Source organism: Delphinus delphis, chromosome 4 (genome assembly GCF_949987515.2).
Source record: "Delphinus delphis chromosome 4, mDelDel1.2, whole genome shotgun sequence".
Taxonomy (NCBI): Eukaryota; Metazoa; Chordata; class Mammalia; order Artiodactyla; family Delphinidae; genus Delphinus; species Delphinus delphis.
Genome location: NC_082686.1, coordinates 10,614,701 through 10,636,584, shown reverse-complemented (window position 1 = coordinate 10,636,584; position 21,884 = coordinate 10,614,701). Strand labels below are relative to the sequence as shown.

The following is a 21,884-nucleotide window of genomic DNA, read 5'->3' as shown; positions in this document are numbered from 1 at the left end:
GATTGCCTTTCCCCAAATTGGGTGGGCTTTACCCAATCGGTTGAAGACCTGAGTAGAACAAAAGACTGACTCTCCCATAAGTAAGAGTAAGTGAGAATACTTCTGCCTGACAGCCTTTGAACTACGATATCAGGTGTTCCTCGTTCTACTGCTCTTGGTTCTTCCATGGCAGCATCTGTCAGAAGAGAGCACAGCATCCATTCCCAGGGCCTGAGATCCACACCTACCAAAAGTAATCTAAGCAGAGGAGAAATTGGTTCCCTTGACTCCTAGAAAACATCCTCCTGCCACTTCAGAGGAAAACTCCTCTCCCAGCACCGTTTATGTTTCTCAGAACCAGCAGAATCACTTCCTGGTGATTTAAGAGTAGGCACTCAAAAAAGGTCTGAAGACTTTAATTCAGAACTTTCCAGCTGCTCTTGGGGCATTATAAAGTGAAATCATACCATGGTTCCAGGCTACCAAACTATGGAGCGACATGGAGATAGGAGCGTTAGTGCAGCGACGTGGAGATAGAAGCGTTTAGTGCAGCTGCAGAGCAATGATCCATGCCTCCTCTGTGCAGAATTGACAGCAGGGAGGGAACAATTGAGTACATAAACGAAGAGAGCAGAGACCCATGTAATATGTGAACTTTTTCATCTGCACAAAAACATCTAGAATATTCTTTAAAATAAAAAAATGCTGCCCTGTGCGCTCCGCGGCGGCATGGGCACCCTCCCCTTCCAGGCGTGAGGCGTTGTGAAGAAAGCAGAAGCGAGCGGACTCCACGGGCAGCGAGGCGCTGCCCCAGCCCAGCCTCCGTCGCCTTCGGCGCTCCTGTCGTGTGGGCCTGGGTTCCTCAGCACACCCAGCTCCAGCAGCCCCAGAGCCTGTCCTCAGTCCTTCGGAAGCCCCGGCACCAGCCCGGGCCCTTGGCGGGGAGGATGACGGAGCTGCAGTCTGCACTGCTACTGCAAAGATAGCTGGCAGAACTCAACAAAAATCCAGTGGAAGGCTTTTCAGCAGGTTGAATAAATGACAACGATCTCTATCGACGGAAAGTCATTATTGGTCCTCCAGATACATTTTATGAAGGCGATGTTTTTCAGGCTCGTCTCACTTTCCCAAAAGATTATCCCCTTAGGCCTCCTAAAATGAAATTCGTTACAGAAATCTGGCACCCAAATGTTGATAAAAATGGTGATGCATGCATTTCTATTCTTCACGAGCCAGGGGAAGATAAATATGGCTATGAAAAGCCAGAGGAACACTGGCTGCCTATTCACACCGTGGAAACCATCATGATTAGTGTCATTTCTATGCTTCCAGATCCTAATGGAGACTCACCTGCTAATGTTGATGCTGCAAAAGAATGGAGGGAAGACAGAAATGGAGAATTCAAAAGGAAGGTTGCCCGCTGTGTAAGAAAAAGCAAGAGACTGCTTTTGAGTGACATTTATTCAACAGCTGTAACTTCACTCATTTCAGGGTCTCCGATTGAGAAACATGGCACTGTTTTTCCTGCACTCTACCCCACCTATTGCTGGACTTCTGTTGTAACAATTTGGCAAACACTGGCTGGAACTGGGCTGCAATAAAACATGTCAGTATCAATGCTGACAGGAGCCTAACAAGTGCCAACTTACAGATGATTATGCATTTTGAATTCTAAAGAACTGTTTTAACCTTCAGGAAGAATTGTAAAGACCTGTACATAGCACAACATGATCCGGAAAATATATATACTGTTCACGTACATCCACAGACACACCTTGTACCCAATAATGCTTTCTTGTAGTAAAATAAGAATCATGTAAATTCTAAAAAGATTTTAGCAGGTTTTCTTTCCCTATTCATTGTTCTTATCAGTTTTAAAAGACTCCTTAAAGCATGTCAGATAAAAAGCAATTAGGATTAAAAGTTTCCATTTAACTTCCTTTAAACTGTTGAGGCTTCATTAAACTCTTTTCACTTACTAAACTTTGTATCTTCTTTGTTTTGACACACTTCCCTTTGCTTTAATCTCCTCTGTCTACCAGGAAGTTTTCAAATCGTTTAGTGCAAATACTGAAACACTCAATAAGCAACTACTTGATTTTTAAAGATGACTTCAGAGCAATGGTTGTCACTAGGTGCTTTGTCCCTTTTGTATTATATTTGCATCCATCTCTTGGATTGGATATTTCAATAACATGTTTTCGTTGTTGAGAGCTCTTGAATTCAGTCATTATCCCCATGAACTAAAAAGAGTTGGTTCTGAATTCAATTCAGATTTAAAATTATTGAAATGTACCCCAAACAGTAAAAAATTCTGATTTGGTTTTATTTTTGCCCTCAGTTACCTAATGTGAATATTGGATGAATTAATCATGCGCAGCTACAGGTTTTCTACTTAACTTCTGGGTTTGCTATTTAAAATGCTGTTTACCCACATACCCTTTTCCTCAGCCCTTCATATTTCTTTGCCTGTATTCTCTATACTGCAGATTTTTCTCACCTATTGTACAAAGAAATTATGATGTATATTTTCATGTAATTTGATTTTGGAATTCTGTCACCTTATGTAGTGAGTTCTTCCAAAATATAATTTTTTTCCAATTAAAAAAAAAGAAAAAAAATGCTGATTTTTTTTTTTTTTTTTTTTGCCCTGTAGAAAGTTACAATTGTTTTTACCAAGAGTCTACATGGGGCTTGATTTACACTCCATGCATTGGCTGGAACATGGATTAGAGATTTGATAGAAAAATAAATCCTGTTTGTTATTTTTTAAAAAAGTTATGCATCCATAATAAATACATAGTCAATAAACCTTCTTATATCTGAGAACCAAAAAACCAATATATGTCTACTTAACTCATTGATTGAAGAAGTAAACACAGTGGAAACAATAAGATATTAAATGACATAGAGTGCTATATATGAAAACCTCTGGGTTCATAAAGTGGTTCTTAGAGGTAAATTTATAGCATTAAATACATTTTTAAGAAGAAAAATAATATGAATAAATGAAACTAAACTCAAAAAGCAAAAGAAGAGGGACTTCCCTGGTGGTCCAGTGGTTAAGACTTCATGCTCCCAATGCCAGCGGGTCATGGGTTTGATCCTTGGTCAGGGAACTAACCCGGGGCACAGGCTTGATCCCTGTTCAGCATCCTGAATGCTGCACAGTGTGGAAAACAAACAAACAAACAAACAAAAACTATGCGATAAACTAAAAAAAGTAGAATAAATTAAAATTTAAGCCAAGAACAGAAATTAAAAAAAAGAGAACAAAGAAAAATAGAAAGGATCAACTAAATGAAAAGCCACTCAATAAACAAAATTTGAATATTTAGATGAAATATTTCTCCAGCAAAAAATAAATTACCAAAGTTAACTCATAAATAAATACAATTTCAGCAGAAAGCTAGAATCTATTAAAAGATATCAATTCAGTGAATACATTTAGTAGTAGATTAGACACAGTTAAAGAAAGAGTTCATGAATTAGAAGAAGTAGGTTAAAAATATCTAGAGTGAAGCACAAGGAAAAAAAATAATGGAAAGTACAAAAAAGGAGTATAAGAAATATAGGGAAAAGGACTAACACAAGTGCAGCTGGTGTCCTAGAAGTAGAGAAGAAAGTAAATGGAGTAGAAGAAATATTTGGAGGGGTAGAGATTGAGAATTTCCCAAAACTGATTTCAAAAAATCAAGCCACGGATTAAAAAAATATTAAAAACGTCAGGCAGAATTACTTCAAAGAAAGTCACCTGTAGGCACATCATAATACAAATGCAGCAAACAAAAGACAGAGAACCTCTTAAAATGAGATGGGGGAAGAAAAAGATACGTAACTTAAAGAATCACCAATAAAATATATGTCTTATTTCTCAAAAGGAATGATAGAATCTCCCCCTCCAAAAAAAAAAAAAAGAAATGACATTTTCAAAGTGCTGAAAGAAAATAACTGCCAACCTAGAATTCTATACCCGGTGAAAATATCCTTTAAAATTGAAAGCAAAATAAAGACCTTAATAATTCAAGGAGCATGTTGTAATCTCTTGTGTTGTCACTAAAATAATAATGAAAGAATGCATAGATAATAAATTAATTATGGAGAAATATGAAATAAAAACTTCAGTAATCCAAAAAAGGAAAGAAAGAAAAGGAACAGAGACAAGTGAAACTAACAGAAAATAATTATTTAGATGGTAGATTTAAACCCAAATTCATCAGTAATTATACATAAAAGACAGAATACTTCAATTAAAAGGCAAGGATTATGAGGCAGGATAAAAACATAAAGCCTGGTATATGGGCTTTATAAGAGACACCTTTTAAATATAAGGGTACAGAAATGCTAAAAGCAGAAGAACAGAAAACAATATGCCATGCAAACACTAAACAAAATAAAGTTGGCATAAGGATGCTAATAGCTGACAAAATAGACTAAGAAGTGTACTAGAGATAAGGAGGAGAATTTCATAATGACAAGACTCAATTCATCAGAGAGATATAAAAATTCTGTATTTGTATGTACTAAATATATCATCAGTTTATAAAGCAAAAATTGTAGAAAAAAAAAAGAAGAAAAAGACAAATCTATGAACAGGGTGGAATTTTAACACACTTTTAGCAGGAACTGATTAAACAAACACATAAACCAACTGTGGTACCTCCATACAATGGAATGTTATTCAGCAATAAAAAGAATGACTATCAAACCATGAAAAGACATGAAGGAAACTTAAATGCATATTGCCAAGTAAAGGAAGTCTGTATGAAAAGGGTACATATAGTATGATTCCACTTATATGACACTGTGGAAAATGTAAAACTGTAGACACAGTAAAGTGATCAGTGGTTTCCAGGGTTCAGGAGGAAGGGGGGAAGGATGAATAACACAGGGGATTTTTAGGGCAGTAAAATCGTTGTAATGTAAGCTTTTAGGGCAGTAAAATTACAATAATGGTGGATACAAGATACTATGCATCTGTCAAAATCTATAGAACAAAGAGTGAAATCTGATGACTGCAAATTTTTTAAAAAATCATTTAAGAAGTTGGGGGAACTCAGGAAGGAATGCAGACTGTGACAAGAGAAGTTAACTAGTTAACTTTTTTTTAAATTTTATTTTGGCTGCATTGAGTCTTCGTTGCTCCACACAGGCTTTCTCTAGTTGTGGCGAGCAGGGGCTACTCTTCGTTGCGGTGCGCGGGCTTCTCATTGCGGTGGCTTCTCTTGTTGCAGAGCATGGGCTCTAGGCATGCGGGCTTCAGTAGTTGCGGCACACGGGCTCTAGAGTGCAGGATCAGTAGTTGTGGCTCACGGGATCTAGAGCACAGGCTCAGTAGTTGTGGCACACGGGCTTAGGTGCTCCACGGCACGTGGGATCTTCCTGGACCAGGGCTCAAACCCGTGTCCCCTGAATTGGAAGGCGGATTCTTAACCACTGTGCCACCAGGGAAGCCCTAACTTGTTAACTATTGCAGTTCTCAAGTTAACTATTACAAGAAACAACCTCACTGAAGGGGATGGGTAGGTGGGGTGGGGAGAGGTGTTGACCTAAGTGTCTTTGGAAATGAGTGAGATCTCTAAGACTAAAGGCAAAAGGAACTGCATATGAGCTCTGTACACTAGTGGATAAAGCTGTTTCCCTTGGGATACTGGTTGACAATTCTGATACAGCTATATATGTATACTAGACTGGAACAACCACATCAACGTATGGCCGATGGTGGAGCCAGGTTTCTCAGTATTAGAGTGGGAGTTTATGGATAAACAAGGGTAGGATCCATGTAGTAATGGATTTGAGATATCAATACAAACTCATGCTTTGCTTAATATAGATACAGATGGTTACATATACAAGGGTTTATAGTTACACTATATACACACCACTTAGTACACATATATTTTTTGCTCTGTCATCAGAGAAGTCTAACAAGAAATGACACCCCAGTATCAAGCATGGCTTAGTACCCAAATTTTGGTTTCTAACACCGTTCTCCAATAAGATGAACCAGGGCTCCTTGGAGAAATGGCTGATTCTAAGACTAGGCAGGACATATACAAGATGAGCCTGGATAACTTGGTAGTCCCTGAAAGTGAGGAAGAGCTCAACACAAAACAAAATAAAACATTGACCGGTATGTCAAAGGAAAAAGGACCACAGTAGCCCATTGAAAGAGTTCCAGGGGTCAAAGGATTATAACCCAGAAAATAAAGTAAATATCCACAAGTCCATACTGATGTAAATAAATGATTGAATACATTAGTAAATGAGGAAGAAGAGACAAATCTCCCATACAGAAGAATTCCAAGGAATTTACGTAGATACTCTGCCTCCAAGGAGAGGGAGTAAAACTGCTCACTCTGTAAGTGAGGGCTGTGCAGAATGACCTCCTTCCAAACTGTACAACATAGAAAGGGAGAGAAAAGGAGTCACTTTACAGGGGATAAACCGGACAAACGCTACCTCCGGCAGGTGACTAAGGCCACTGTCAACAGTCATCAATAATGTTGGCAGTACATATGCTTGCTACGGTGTCATGAAAAAAGCACTTCACCTTTGTGGTCTGGCTCCCACCAATCTAAACCCAGTCTTATCATGAGAAAAACACCAGGCAGGGCTTCCCTGGTGGCGCAGTGTTTGGGAGTCCGCCTGCCGATGCAGGGGACACGGGTTCGTGCCTTGGTCCGGGAGGATCCCACTATGCCACGGAGCGGCTGGGCCTGTGAGCCATGGCCGCTGAGCCTGCGTGTCCAGAGCCTGTGCTCCGCAGCGGGAGAGGCCACAGCAGTGAGAGGCCCACGTACCGCAAAAATAAAATAAAATAAAATAAAATCCAGGCAAATCCCAATATTGGGGTACCGTACAAAATACCTGACCAGACCTCATAGAAACTCTCAAGGGCATCAAAAGAGGGAAAGTCTGAGAAGCTGCTACAGGAGCATGAAGAGACCTGACAACTAATGTCACGTGGGAGCCTGGAACAGAAAAAAAGAACATTAGGTGAAGATTAAGAAAATCAAAATGAATTATGAACTTTTGATAATAAGGTATCGATATTAGTTACGTTAGTATGTACCATACTAACGTAAGAGGTTAGTAATAGGGGAAGCTGGATGAGCTATATAGGAACTCTCTGTACTAACTTCCCAATTTTTCTGACAGTCTACAATGGTTCTAAAAGTAAAGTCTATGAAAGGGAAAATTTTAAATGAACAGACTACCTCTATGCATAAAACATAGATGAACCTCTCGAATATAAAGTTGAGCGAAAGAAGTCAGACACAAGTCTACAAACTCTGATTCCTCCATACAGAGTTCTTAAACTGGCAACTAGGGCGTGAGAAGTTAGGAAAATGTTTTCTCTGGGGTAGTGGAGCAGATGATGGCCAGGTGATGTCACGTGAGGGCTTCTGGTGTATAATTAATATTCAATATCTTAATCCAGTTTGTGGTCACATGGAATATATTCACTTTATGAAAATTGATCGAGCTGGTGCTCATTATTTGTCTACTTTTCTGTACAACTCAATAAACCTCAGTGATGGAAAGAAAACAAGGATGCATGAAGGATGAATCAGAATATGTTTCCACATGGGTAAACATAAAAAACAATGTTGAATTTTAAAAGTAATTTGCCAAATAATGCCTAAAATATACCAATTTAAAAAACATACCATCAGTAAAACAAACTATATCTTACTTACAGACTTATAAAATTCAGTCTAAGTACAAAAACATACATGAGATTATAAATAGTGAACTCATGATAAAGTTGCCTCTGCAGAGGGAAGAACCGAAATGGAATGAAGGAGTGGGGTGTGGAGGGTCTTTATAATGTTTTATAAATATGAAATATCTGGAATACATGTTACAAGATGTCAAGTTGTGATATAGTTGGGTTCAGCTACGTGGGTAATCATGATTTTAACCTCTGTTCTTTTTCCTAGTACACTTGCATGTATTTGTACATATGTATACACACACACACACACAGAGAGAGAGAGAGAGAGAGAGAGAAAGGGGTATAAGAACATGCAACCAATACCATATAGAACAATAACAACCTAGGAGAATTAATAAGTATTTTGTGATCAATACTTGGCCTCAGTGTTTCTGAGGATGAATGGATACGTAAATCTTTTGCAATATGGAAACTTTTGGCTTTTTTTTTATGAAGAGCCTAACTCAAAGATTAATTACCTTTACATTTCACCACCCCCTTGTTAATAACATATCTTTCATGAAATGTAATTCAAATTTTCCTGGAAGATAAATTACATCTGCTGACAAGGCTCTTTAGAACCACTGGGAGCAGTCAGATATTGGAGGTTGATGAGAAAGCAACCCAGCTGCTTGTTCATTCACTCTGCAGCACGGACCATGTGAGATATGATGGGGTCTGAACTCGGCTGGTAGCAGAGGAGTGGGGGAGGGGAGAACAACAAACAAATAGAAACGTTTTGAGGCTGAGCTCTCAGAAGTCGCTGAATGGCTCTGAATAATGTGGCAGAGCCCAGGACTCCAACAGATGAGAAGAGGAATCTAGGACGTTGACAGCAAAGTTTGAGTGGCTGCATGGAGGTTGGTGTCATGAACTGAGATGGTGAAGATGAGGGAGAAATTTAGGAAGTTTGTCTTTTGAACATGGGAAATTTGGGTTGCCTTTCAAAGTCCAGGTCTAGAAGTGGGCGCTTGTATATTGAATTTGAAGCTCAGAGAGGAATCAGGGAGGAGATATACACTTGGTTTTCATCAGTATACTGATGGTACTTCATGCCAGGAGACTTGATGAGACCCCCGTGGAGAAAGGGTAGCTAGGGAAGAGAGGTCTGAGGTTCAAGTCTGGAAACGCTCCAGGGATTCGAGCTTCACAGAGGAATGTGGAACCAAATGAGAAAAACAAAGGCTATTCCAGAGCTTTCTGCAGCAAGGGAGTTGGCCACCATCACTTGCATTTTGGCAGAGACTCAAAGGCAGGCAGAAGAGCAGGAAAACCTCGTAGTGGAAGAAGGGGACGGCTTCAGTGTCCCTGATTCGAGGCTGTGGGCCTGGGGAAGCCGGAGGTGGGGTAATTAGAGCGGGGCATCCTATGTGAAGGCTTAGGGTGCATATTTGGCTTTCTCTGTTGGCCTTAAGTTGGAAGCGGGGACAAAAACTGGGAAGCTGTCAGTTATTAAGTCCTGGCCATTTGGGGTCAGTTGTTGCAGAAGTTATTGATGAACTTCCTGTATTGTTACTGGAGATGGCAGTCTAGCTGCCTACACGTCGGACTGACAGCAGGCTGGCTTTCTGGGCTGGTTACTGTAGTCAAGGGGTTGCTTTCCTGGACAGGTTGCTGCAGATTGTCGGTCAGAGTTCTCTTTTTATATATGATCTGACTATTGTCCATTTGTATATTCAGTCTCTCCAGAGAGGAAAGCAGAAGAGGAGACTATGAGGGAACAGCACGAGGTAGGAGGAAGAGCAAAGAAAAACCTCATCCTGGGAGTCAGGAAAATAAAGCGCCTCCAGAAGGAGGGAGTAGTTAACTGGCAAGCGTCACCGAAATGTCTGATAAGAGGAAGATGCAAAAGTAGATCGAGGTTTTCCAGATGAAAAAGAGATGCAACCATCATTCTTGCTGAATTCTCACACAGGAGAAACATTTTCCTGTGGCAATGGTTGGAAACAGGAACAAACAGGATGAATTAGGAAGAGAAGATACCAGTCAGTCCCTGCAGGTGGCACCTTACATCATTGTGGAGGACTGAGCTGCAAACACTGCCCCCTACTGGGAAGAAATACTGGCTGATTAGATCACACCTGAGATTCCCATGAACCTCAGCCCGCTCCCAGGACTTAAGCTCCACACTAAAGGCTCTATTATTCCATTTTAGGGAATTCTACTGCCAAGTAGATTGGGAACCTGGTCATTCTCCTTCACAGACTGTTAGAAACAAGGCAAAGAAAACTGAAGACAGCAGTCCCGGGTTTAATCTCCAGCATTCCATCCCAGGAACTTCAAATCTGCCACAAGAATGTTAACCACAAGAAGAAATTGTTTAATGATGCTTTTCACTATCATGAATTTGGTTTTCCTATACCTACGTAATGTAACCATGTTACAAAAACACGTACAATTGAGAACAGATAAAATTATCCAGAATCTCTCTCCCTTATCATTGCTCTGTTAGAATTACCTTACACTTGAATTTGATGGGTGACATAAGCAGATGTTTCTGCCCCTTCATGAGAGGACATTTGCCTCACTTCTAGATGTGAACGCTAACTCCTGTTCTTCTGGAAACTGACTTAGAGGCTGCGGAAACCTAAGAGCAGAGAGACAGGGAAAGGACGACCTTGAGGGTCTTCTTCTTTGTCCTGCTGCCTCCACTCCAGCCCAGGCTCTCACCTGGATCACCCAGCAGTCTCCTACCTGGTTCCCTGGGCTTGTTCCTCTCCTGTGCACCCTTCACATGGCTGCCAGAGCATCTTTCAAAATCCCCAATCTATCAGTACTATCCTTCTCCTTACAAAAATTCAAAGGTCTTCCCTTTCTCAAAAGGCTCCAGTCTGGACTCCCTAATAATACACAGAAGATCCCTCCACGTTCTGACCCTGCCAGCAGTTTTCAACCTTGGCTACACTTTAGAATCCTTTAAAGATTTGGTAGCTTTAAAACCTGCCCAGTTGGGACTTCCCTCCTGGTCCGGTGGTTAAGACTCTGCACTCCCAATGCAGGGGGCCTGGGTTCGATCCCTGGTCAGGGAACTAGATCCCACATCCCTCAACTAAGACCTGGCACAGCCAAATAAATAAATATTTTTAAAAAACCAAGAAAAAAATCTGCCCAGTGGTTCTGGTTTAATCAGTCCGGGGAGGGTCCCAGGTATCCAGAGTTTTAGTTCACTTCCCCAAGACCTGGTGACACCTTCTTGAACTATTTGCAGATTCCAGCGGCTCAAAGAGAAGAAAACTTGTTGTGTTTCCAAGGTCACTCCATGCAGCATATGGTAGGTTTCAGACAGAGAAATGGAGATGGGGATGCGGAAGGGAAATGTGGGAACCCGGACCTGGGAGGGTGCTTGTGAGACCTTGATAGACAGCAGCCCCAGGACTGACCAGTGGCCTGAGAAGTGAAGCAGCCAGCGAACAGGAAAAGGAAGGCCAGTCCTCCTGGACTACAGGGGCACTTCCACTGGGGGGGCCATCCTCCCAGGCAGCTCGGCCCCTCAGCAGATCTTCACCTGCTCCTTTTTCCCTAGGCAGTGTAAGGGTAACTACAAATGGAAAGAAAAGATTTTCCCTGGTGCCAGAAGGGAAAGAGAACTCCCTCCCTCCCTTTCTTAGGGTGTTTCCTTTACAATCCTTTCTCTGTCTCTTTGAGATGTGTGTAAGCCTTTCAATAAAACCTAATAACCCTTTACCAGTTTGACTCCCCAGAGACGTCTTTCTTGGGGACCTTGGAGCCGTCTCTTTGAAATGTGAACATCAAGGAGGATGGTACCCTGACTCCCTGTCTCTCTGGCTCCAAGGTGTAACTTCATGCTTTGACAAAGGAAAGAATTTTCATTTTTCTTAACATTAGGTGTTGCCTGCCAAATTCTTCTTGGGAGTGGATGAGGGAGGTGGGACTTTTGGGGGCATCACTCCAGACTCAGGCACCCTCGACCCAAAGCTACAGGACTGGTTCTGGTTTGCCACTGCTGTCTCCTGCTCTAGCGAAGTGGAATAAGCATGTGTAAATGCCAGGTAGGAGCTGCACTGCCATGGAAGTTGGATTGCCCAATAAGCACACATGAGCTGACCAGTGGAGGCCATCCCAAATCTCATGGAAGGGGGATCAGGAACTCATATACATATCACAGCAGAGAGTAAGACCAGGCAAGTCAGGGTTACCCACTATAGTAAGTTACTGCCCAAAGAAAAAGCGATGGAAAAAGGTCCCCCACATTCTTAAACACAAAAGTCGTCTGCTCCAGAAGAAGATGAGAGCAACTTCCCAGGTAGAACTTGAGGATTGCTGCTCACAGCTCTACTGGGAATGGGAAAGGGGTTTCTTATCATGGAAGTGTGGACAGGCACCCACTGGTCTGGGAGGAAATGCCCATCTCCTGGACTCCACTCTTGCTATTGTCCTAGAGGTTGATACTTAACTGTCTGAGAAAGAAGATGAGATCATGAGATCTTGCAGGTTTCAGGGCCTGAAAAATAGGTTTCAGGACCCCGAGGGTCGGGTGGAGGTGGATGAGAAGGGTTACAGTCTTTGGGTCCAAGAGGTGTGGTTGGTGAGAACAGGGGAGTCTTAAAGAGCCATTAGAGCCTGGGACCATACAGGTGGGTACACAGAAGAAAGCTCTAGGTCCATGGGCTCCATGCTAGTGCGCCAGGATCAAGCCCAGACAGAGAACCCACCCCTGAACTATAACCTCATTCCCACAGGCCCCCACTCTGCAGTTGGAATGTCCATGACTTCTGCAAGCTAATGATGGGCAGCATCTGTTACTCTCCAGTCAAGGTACACCTCAGCTACACTCTGGACTCCAGGAGGAGTGAGTTCAATAATAATCTGGAACCTCTGTAAGCCTTGGGTAGCACTAGATCCCAAGATGGGCTTTGAGCTTGGTGTTATCACCAACCAGTGGGTGTGGACCTGGAAGTCCCATACCTTGGTGAGAGTGGGAATGTTGATGCCCTGGGAACTGGGGACAGACGAGATAAGCACTCCATTTCTATGAGTTTGCTTTTGTGCCAACCATCTAAAACACCTTTCCTTTTCTGATCCATGTGGCAGAGTCCTTCCTGTCTGCCAAGAGTCAACATTAGCATCACGTTGCTGAAGGAACCTTTCTTGGGTCCCCTTAGGTCAAATGGCCCAATCCTTCCTCTTGCATTCAGTCCTTGTTGATGAACCCAAGTTTGTGTGTCTGATGCACAGTGAGGCCAAACAAACCCAAACATTAGAGTTTGGAGCTGAGAAAAGTTTACTGGAAGTCCAAGCAAGGAGCACAGGCAGCTCATGTTAAAGAAGCCCAAAGTCCCCAACGATCTGGGGGGAAGAGCTTTCTTTTGTTTTGTTTTGTTTTTGCGGTACGCGGGCCTCTCACTGTTGTGGCCTCTCCTGTTGTGGAGCACAGGCTCCGGACGCACAGGCTCAGCGGTCATGGCTCACGGGCCTAGCCACTCCACAACATGCAGGATTGTCCTGGACCGGGTCACGAACCAATGTCCCCTGCATCGGCAGGCGGACTCTCAACAACTGTGCCACCAGGGAACCCCGGGGTGGGGGGGAAGAGTTTTTAATGGCAAAATTTGGGGGTGGGCTGCAGCGTATGTGACCTTCCTCTGATTGGCTGGTGGTGAGGTAACAGGCTGGTGTTCAGCCTTCTGTTTCCAACCTGGGGTCCTCATGGGTGGGGGCCTTGGTTACCTCATGGGTAACAGGCTGGTGTTCAGCCTTCTGTTTCCAACCTGGGGTCCTCATGGGTGGGGGCCTTGGTTCCAACAGAAGAACCCAGAGGCATATTGCCATGTATATCCCCCAGGAGGAAGCAGGACCCTGCCCCATCCTTGCACTATTGTTTCTTGACTGCCTTTCCTTTGTTTCTGCATTGCCTCATTCCTCTAATTAGTGACTGTTTGAATCTGCCCTTTGGAACTCAGGGAAGGTCTAAGAGGCTGAAACCATTTTCCCCCACACAAGAAATGGGGGACACAGAAAGGCTTTTGTACTCAGGAGGGTCCCACAGGGTCCTGCTTGGTTTCATCCTGTCTGGATTATAAGGACTTTGACTCATCTCTAGCTCCATCATTTTGCCCTGTATTGGGCACCTAGCAGGTACTCAATAACTGTTCAGAGATGAATGAATGAATGAATTCAGGTGCAGAAACTAGTCTGAGGGTGGTTTGCCCATTTGACAAAGTCATCCAGCTTGTTAGTTTCTCATCTCTTTGAACCAACCAGGAACAAAGACCAAAACTCAGATTGGCTTTTTCATTTCAGGGCATGTCCTGTCCTTCATACAGGTGTAGACTTACCATGGAGTTTTTGTTGTTGGTCACACCTAATAATCCCTGGTGGCTACCTGGGTGGAGCTCACATTGTGCGACAATGAGGAAAACCCATGCCCCACCCAACCCCATCCCCTGTACTCACTCACCTGACCCCACCTGAAGACTTGGTCCCTCCATCAATCAACAAGAGTACATTGAGGACATACTGTCAATTATTCTCGACCGAGACAAGTGAAGTGCAAAGAGTTGTTAAGGGCACTGGCCTGAGACTGGAACTCAGCCAGGGCTGGTCAGATGACCACATGATCAGATGTCACAATACTCCTTATTAAGCCAGGCAGTTTGCCTTAAGAAAGGTGGCTCTAGAATTTCTGAGTTTTCCATACAATCTCACCATGGCTACTGTCAGGCATGGGTGAGGTTCTCATCTTCCAAAGTCTCCTCCTTTAGAAAACCACCTGCTTTAAGGGAAGTACATCCTTACAAAAAGTGAGCTCTTTGGGCATCCAGAATTTCAACATATGCCGCCAAACTCTTTCCTTCGCTCTGAAATTTTGGAGTAGCTCTTCCCCTTGTGAATTTGTAACACTCCAAAGCAGGAAACGCCCAAATTCAAACACATGTAAATACCAAGAGTTATTTCCTAGTAAGCCCCTCCCATATTCCAGTTACACAGATGCAAAAAGATAGAGAAATTTTCATCTAAGCAGCTGGTGTCAGAAGCCCAGCCTTTATCAGGTGAGCCCACGTGTGGCAGACCCTGAGCCCTGGACCTTGTGTTGACTGGTGCAGGGCCTTCAGAGGAAGAGGAAGCCACTCCATGTAGTTTGGACCTAGGTGAGCGTTTGTGGGTGGGTGGGATTCAGGAGGATACAGGGTGAGGAAGAGGGGGAGGGAGAGGGAGATGGTAGAATGTTCTGCAAGATGAGACCCGCTTCTCTGAAATCAAAATGAATGGCCAATTAAGTACAGGAAAAGATGCTCAACATCACTAGCCATCAGGGAAATGCAAACACACACCACGATGAGTTGCCACTTCTGCCGCTAGGACGACCAGCATGAAAAAATCAGATAACAATAAACAATAAGTTTTGGCAAGGATGTGGAGAAATCAGCACCTTCATACACTCCCGGTGGGTGTATACAAGGGTTCAACTGCTTTGGAAAACCGAAAGGCAGTTTCTCAAATGCTTAAACATAGAGTTACCATATGACCCAGCCATTCTACTCTTGGTATCTACCCAAGGGAAACAAAACTTCAATTGTCCACATAGAAACTGCACATCAACATTTGTAGCAGCATTTTTCATAAAAGCCAAAAACTGGAAACAGCCCAAATGCCCATCAGCTGACGAATGTACACACAGAATGCTATATATCTATACAATGAAATATTATTCAACCATAAAAAGGAATGGAGTACTGATGCATGTTACAATGTGGATGAACCTAACAAATGCTATGCTAAGTGAAAGAAGCCAGTCAGAAAAGATCACATATTATAGGATTCTGTCTGTATGAAGTTCCTGAATAGGGAAATCTATAGAAACAGGAAGTAGATTGCTGGTTGCTTAGGGCTGGGCTGGGGGCGGGGGCAGGGGAAGGATGAGGCGATAAGGGAGGTGATAATAAAGGGTTTAGGGCTTCTTTCTGAGGTGATGAAAGTGTTTTAAAATTGACTGTGGTGATGGTTGCCCATATCTGTGAATATGTCAAAAACCATTGAATCGTACACATTAAAGGGGTGAATTGTATGTCTGTGAATTATATCTCAATAAAGACGTTTAAAACAAACAAACGAAATCAAAGACCTTCTTTCTGTCCTTTTGATTTCTTGTGGCAGCTGGTGACTGAGGCACACTTTGTGACCTGGGAGGTGTGGGTCCCAATAGAGACAGAGGCAGGTGGGGAGGGAGTGAGGTGGGGAGCAGCAGGCACCACACAAGGCTCAGGGCTTCCTAAGCTGTGGACTTGGGGTTTGAACTCACCCAGGTCTTAGAGACCCGAGCAGTACCGGTTGACACCAGGGTGCAAACATGTCCTCTAATCCACACTGCAATCCCTAGGAGCTGGGAATGTGCTGGTTTCTCTGTACTCACTTTGTCAATATGTCCTGAGTGCCACTGAGTATCATCTTGTAGATTTCTCCTTCTCCCCTCTTGTCTGAGAAAAAGTGAAATAAAGTGCATGCAAAGACTCCACTGGTTACTCCAGCTCAAAAGAGGCAAGACTACACCCCTGAAAACATCTTGGCTTGGGGGGTCTCCTAGTTACTCCCACCCCCAAGACACCTAGCTTCCACCTCGAAGTTGGTAAAAATTCCCGTGTGTTGAGCTTAGTGAGACAAGACAGAAGTTTCTGGGGAAAAAAACAAAAACAAAAACTTTTTAATGGCAGTTTTCTTTTTTTTTTTAAGAAACATTGTTTAAAAGTAATTTCAACATATACTCTTTGTCAGTAGAGTTGTATAGCACTTGTATGTTAAATGCCTCACATGCAGAGATTATTTTGTTTTCAGACTCAACAGGGAATTCCTCAGGAACGGATCACTATTGTGCATTCAGAATTATGTGGCTGCATTGTTTTTATCTTTACAAATACAAGTCTTCATAACCTGTTTATTCCATTCTATGTAGAAGGCAACAATAGCAAGATTCTTAATGCATATCCCCCGCAACCTGTACTCTTTCCCTATGCTACCATTTTGACACTTACAAAAGAACACTTCAATTCAGCAACCAAGTTTTACAACCATTATTCCTACCCATCAAATGGTGATGCAGAAGGTCATACTTCTCATGAGTTTTTAATATATTAAGAGTACATTATTTACCTAGGACCGAAGGACTGTGCCTTACTTTTTTTTTTTTTTTTTTTTTTTTCGGTACGTGGGCCTCTCACTGTTGTGGCCTCTCCCGTTGCAGAGCACAGTCTCCGGACGCGCAGGCTCAGCGGCCATGGCTCACGGTCCCAGCCACTCCGCGGCATGTGGGATCCTCCCGGACCGGGGCACGAACCCGCGTCCCCTGCATCGGCAGGCGGACTCTCAACCACTGCGCCACCAGGGAAGCCCTGTGCCTTACTTTATAAGAAACAAAGATAGCCACATCAGTTGAATTCCATATATGTGATGCTACATATTCAATGTATTAAAAATTGAAATATACATCATAATCAAACTAAGCCTCCAAACTCATGCTCTTTACGTGGAAGACAGTGCAAGAGCAGACACAATAGAGACTGCCTTGCAACAAGAAAAATGGGAAGGTGTTTGGGTCCCCTGTTGATTTTTGAGCCACTGTGTCAGATCTGATCTGCCAATCTTTGGGCTTCTGCGTATATGTGAACAAATAAACCCTTATCTATTTAAAATAAATACATAAATAGTTGCTTCTTAAAAAAAGAAAAAGAATTCTGTGGCTGCAGTGGTTCCATATTGCAGGTCCAGGTCAAAAACTCAGGAATGTCCCTTCTGTCCCAGCTCCTTAAGGCGGGCCCTGCAGATCCCAAGGGGACAACCTTTCAGAAAACTGCTAGGTGTCTAGACTGATCATATCTTTGAAATGTTTTCTCATCACTGTTTTCTCATGCGTGCGTGTCATACTTCCATGTGAGAAATCAAAGGTTTTCTCATCAGTGATTTCTTGCTTTAGCTTAACTCCGCTGGTTGGATAAATCACACAATGTGAACACAGCTGGGGGCGTGGAGGTAAGAACCAGCCTCTCTTGGACGCATCTGGGGAAAGCCAGGCCCGCGTTTCCATGTTGGTGCACAGAGTCTGCACCCAGAAAACACCCCGGTGAAATATTCGTGTGCGTCACCTGCCTTAGGTTCTAGCCTCCCACACAGACACGGCCCGCTCAATAGTGCTTGAGGGAACTACACCCATACAGAGTTAAAGAAAAAGGGATCGAGCTGGGTTGTAAGCAATTCATTCAACAAGTAGCTATTGAGCGATGATTTCATTCCAAACCTCTGCTGGGTGCTGAGAAACCAGAGACAAATAAATCAGCTGGTGAACTGGCTGGGGGCTGGAAGGGAGGCCAACCACTGGGGTCTAGATCAGTGGGGTGAGAGCTGTGCCGGGAACTCAATGGGTTTGCAGGAGCCGGGGCAGGGACACGGAGTACCCCGACCAGGGATCAAACCCACGCCCCCTGCAGTGGGAGCTCGGAGTCTTAACCACTGGACCGCCAGGTAAGTCCCAGGGACACACAGCTCCATTTGATGGGACAGGCAAGTGGCAGGCAAGTCATCCCAAAGGACATGATGCCTGAGAAGTTCCCTGAGAACAACTAGAAGCTGGAAAGTCAGAGAAAGACATCGCGGGTGAAGACAGAGGTGGAAGCATGGCACGTACGTCCAGAGAAGCGCAGATGCCCACTGTGCTTGCTGTCTCTGCGGGAGGTGAGAAAGGATTTCCAGTGTAAGTGGATGCACCTTAGGAGACTGAGTTTGGACTTTAGGATGAAGATGAAGGAGGTATGAAGATCAGACCTATGTGTTAGAAAGCTCACTCGAGCTGTTGTGTGGAGAATGGATGGGCGAGGCTTTGCCTATAATACAGTGAGAAAGGGTGAGGGTCTGATGGGGTGGGAACACAGGGGGCACATCCTAAAGATAGAACAGAGAGGGACCGGGACTTGCAAAAGTGACTGAAGTCGGGGATAAGGAGGCCACCTTCCATGGCCCTAGCTTGAGTCACTGGGTGGACAGGGCTGAGATCTGGAAATGCGGATTGGAAATCAATGAGCCCTGCCGGATAGGCAATTCTGGAGTTCCTGAGAGAGGCCTGGGTGGAAAAGTGTGCGGGGAACAAGGGCCTGACCCACGTAAGCATGTCAAGACTTCTTTCTGAAAGAAGGAAAGCACACCTCTGATGGTGCGAGACATAAACACACATCAGCGGGTCAGCCCTGAATATCTCTCTTGAGGGGATTAAATGATGGGACAGGGGTAGCGTATCCCAGCTCTCCCTTGCCCATGAGAGGACCTGAGTCGGTGATGAGATGAAACTGAGCAGGTCCTATTCAGGTTAATACAATGCTCGGCCTTAAAACTCCACTGCATCGCAATGTAAGAGGTGAGAGGACCACTGAGGACCAGCGGCTTTAGCATCTGAAAAAATTTAGACACTTACTCTGGCTTTTAGAATGTTTTTAGACCAGGGACTGCACAATGACAGCACCATCTAGAACCACAGACCATCGTTCTTCGGAGGCATACAAAGAGCCTAACTCATCGCCTCAGGTCTAGGTTAGCTAATCGGTTTCACTCACGATTTGGTGTTTTCTGGAAGGACATCTATGAGGTAACTCTCTCTTGAAAGGCTTCAGAATAATCAAACATTAGGACAGAATGTATTTTTAAAAACATGGGAAATATGCAAAGAGTGAGCAAGCAGTCACTGGACACCTTTATAAAAATATCCATAGAAGTGAATATATATGATAAAAAATGCAATACAGCTAGCAGTCCTTCTTCACCCTTTTTTTGTTTGTTTGTTTTGTTTTTTGTTTTTGCGGTACGTGGGCCTCTCACTGCTGTGGCCTCTCCCGTTGCGGAGCACAGGCTCCGGACGCACAGGCTCAGCGGCCATGGTTCACGGGCCCAGCCGCTCCGCGGCATGTGGGACCTTCCCAGACCGGGGCACGAACCCGTGTCCCCTGCATCGGCAGGCGGACTCTCAACCACTGCACCGCCAGGGAAGCCCTCTTCACCCTTTTTTATTGATATATGAATATATTCACCCAAGTGTTCTTCTCACACAGAGAATCAGGTCGTATTCCTTACTACAGCACTGGTCTGAAGTATTTATGCTTCACTAATGGTACTGATATAAAGTTAGCTAAGAGAAGATATAAACTGGGATTTTAATTATGTAGAAGTAAAAAACGACCCCAAAACTTAGTGACTTAAAACAGCCACCACTGTATTCTCTCACACTGGGCTGTGGATTGGCTGGTGTCAGCTGGCAGCTCTTCTGCTCCATGAGGTTGGCTAGCAGTACAGTCTCCGAGGGCTCTATTTTGCTAGAACATTCCAAGATGACGTCTCGGCCATCTTGGTGCTCCTCCCTGTGGCCTTTGTCTCCATGGAGGGGTCTTACCCTCTAAGGTCTCTCTGTGTGGCCTCTCTCCACAAGAGGTAGTTGGACTTCTTACACAGCAGCTGGCTGCCAGGAGGGCAGAAGCAGAGGCTGTCAAGCCCTCCTAGGATCAGAACAGGCACAGTGTCACTTTCAGCATGTTCTGTTGGTTTACTCAAGTCTTAGAGGCAATGCAGACTCAGTGTGGGAGCAGACGTCCCCAGGGTACTGATGCTGGCAGGTGTGGCTCCTTGGGGGCCACCTTTGCACACTGGCTGCCACGGTTCACAGTGCAAGAGGGATGAGCAGTGAAGTGGTTAGAACCAGAGATCTGGCGTCAGACTAACATAGGTTGAAATTTTGACTCAACCATTTCCTGACAATAGATGTGACCATGGGGTGTAAGACATAAAATGAGACTCAAGATTATGTGGTCTTGACATCTGGTGAAATTGGAGGCCCTCTTATGGCCCAACAGCAAGTTTCCCTCCCCACTCTGTTCCTGTGGATAAGGTCCCCCAGCTAAACACCCAGCCCCCCCACCCCTTATCAAACAGATCAGGCCCAGTTCCTGCTTACCCCTGAGTAGTGGGTTTCCGTTCCCTCCCGGCTGGTAGAATTACTCAGACAAGCCGGTCACATTCTCCCGTGGGAACCAGGGGCCATCCCACCCTCTTGTTACTACAGAGCCTGCCTTCCACCGCCCTGCTTGTTCACTCTGTCCTGAGTGTAACCCCCATGTGCCCCTGCATGGTATGCAGCATCCCCCTCTCCCGGGCTGTGAGTGTGTGTGACTAATAAGCTGCTTTTTATCTCATCTGTCCTGTGTTGGGTGTTGCGTGTTTATCCATCCCCATAACCCTGCGGTAGGAATCCCTCCTTCATGAAGAGGGTGAAGGGGAGGTGATTAAAACAGATGACAGGGCTGCCCTGGTGGCGCAGCGGTTGGGAGTCCGCCTGCCGATGCAGGGGGTGTGGGTTTGTGCCCTGGTCTGGGGGGATCCCGCATGCCGCGGAGCGGCTGGGCCCATGGGCTATGGCCGCTGGGCCTGCGCATCCGGAGCCTGTGCTCCGCGGTGGTGAGGGGCCCGCATACCGCAAAAACAAACAAACAAACAAAAAAACAGATGACAGAAGCAAAGGCCTGGTGTGCAAGGAAGGGGTCATGAGCCAGGGAACACAGGTGGCTTCTGAAAGCTAAAAGAGGTGAGGATTCTCCCCTAGAGCCTCCGGAATGAATGCAGACCTGAGGGCACCTTATTTTAGAAATCTGATTTCTAGAACTGTAAGATAATAAATTTATGTGGTTTCAAGGCCCTGCATTTGTGGTAATTTGCTACCAGCAGCGATAGGAAATGAATGCATCTTCTTTATCTTCTTCATGGCGTCTCTCACTATCTGAAGTTATTTAATTTATTTATTTGCATGTTGATTGTCTAGTTCCTCTTACTAAGCTCTTTGAGAGTGGGCTCTGTGTTGGTCTCCATCACCTCATCTCCAGCTGTGCCAACAGTGCCTGGCACATCTGGTTGCTGAATAAATACTTACTGAGTGAGCCTTGAGTGAAACATGACAATAGTGCAGTGGCCTATGTGTGGCACTATCTGGGCTTCTACTCTTCCACTGGTTCTGATAATCATGGGAAGCCTGATTTTTAAAATCATAGTAACCTTACTTTGCACATTTTATTATTTATTTATTTATTTTGCGGTATGCGGGCCTCTCACTGTTGTGGCGTCTCCCGTTGCGGAGCACAGGCTCCGGACGCACAGCCTCAACGGCCATGGCTGACGGGCTCAGTCGCTCCGCGGCATGTGGGATCTT

The 21,884-nt window shown here is 44.4% G+C and overlaps 1 pseudogene; it reads left to right on the top strand.

The window, feature by feature from the left end:
• Window positions 1-478: 478 nt before the first annotated feature.
• Window positions 479-21,884, top strand: part of LOC132424198 (uncharacterized) — a 29,620-nt pseudogene continuing 8,214 nt past the window's right edge.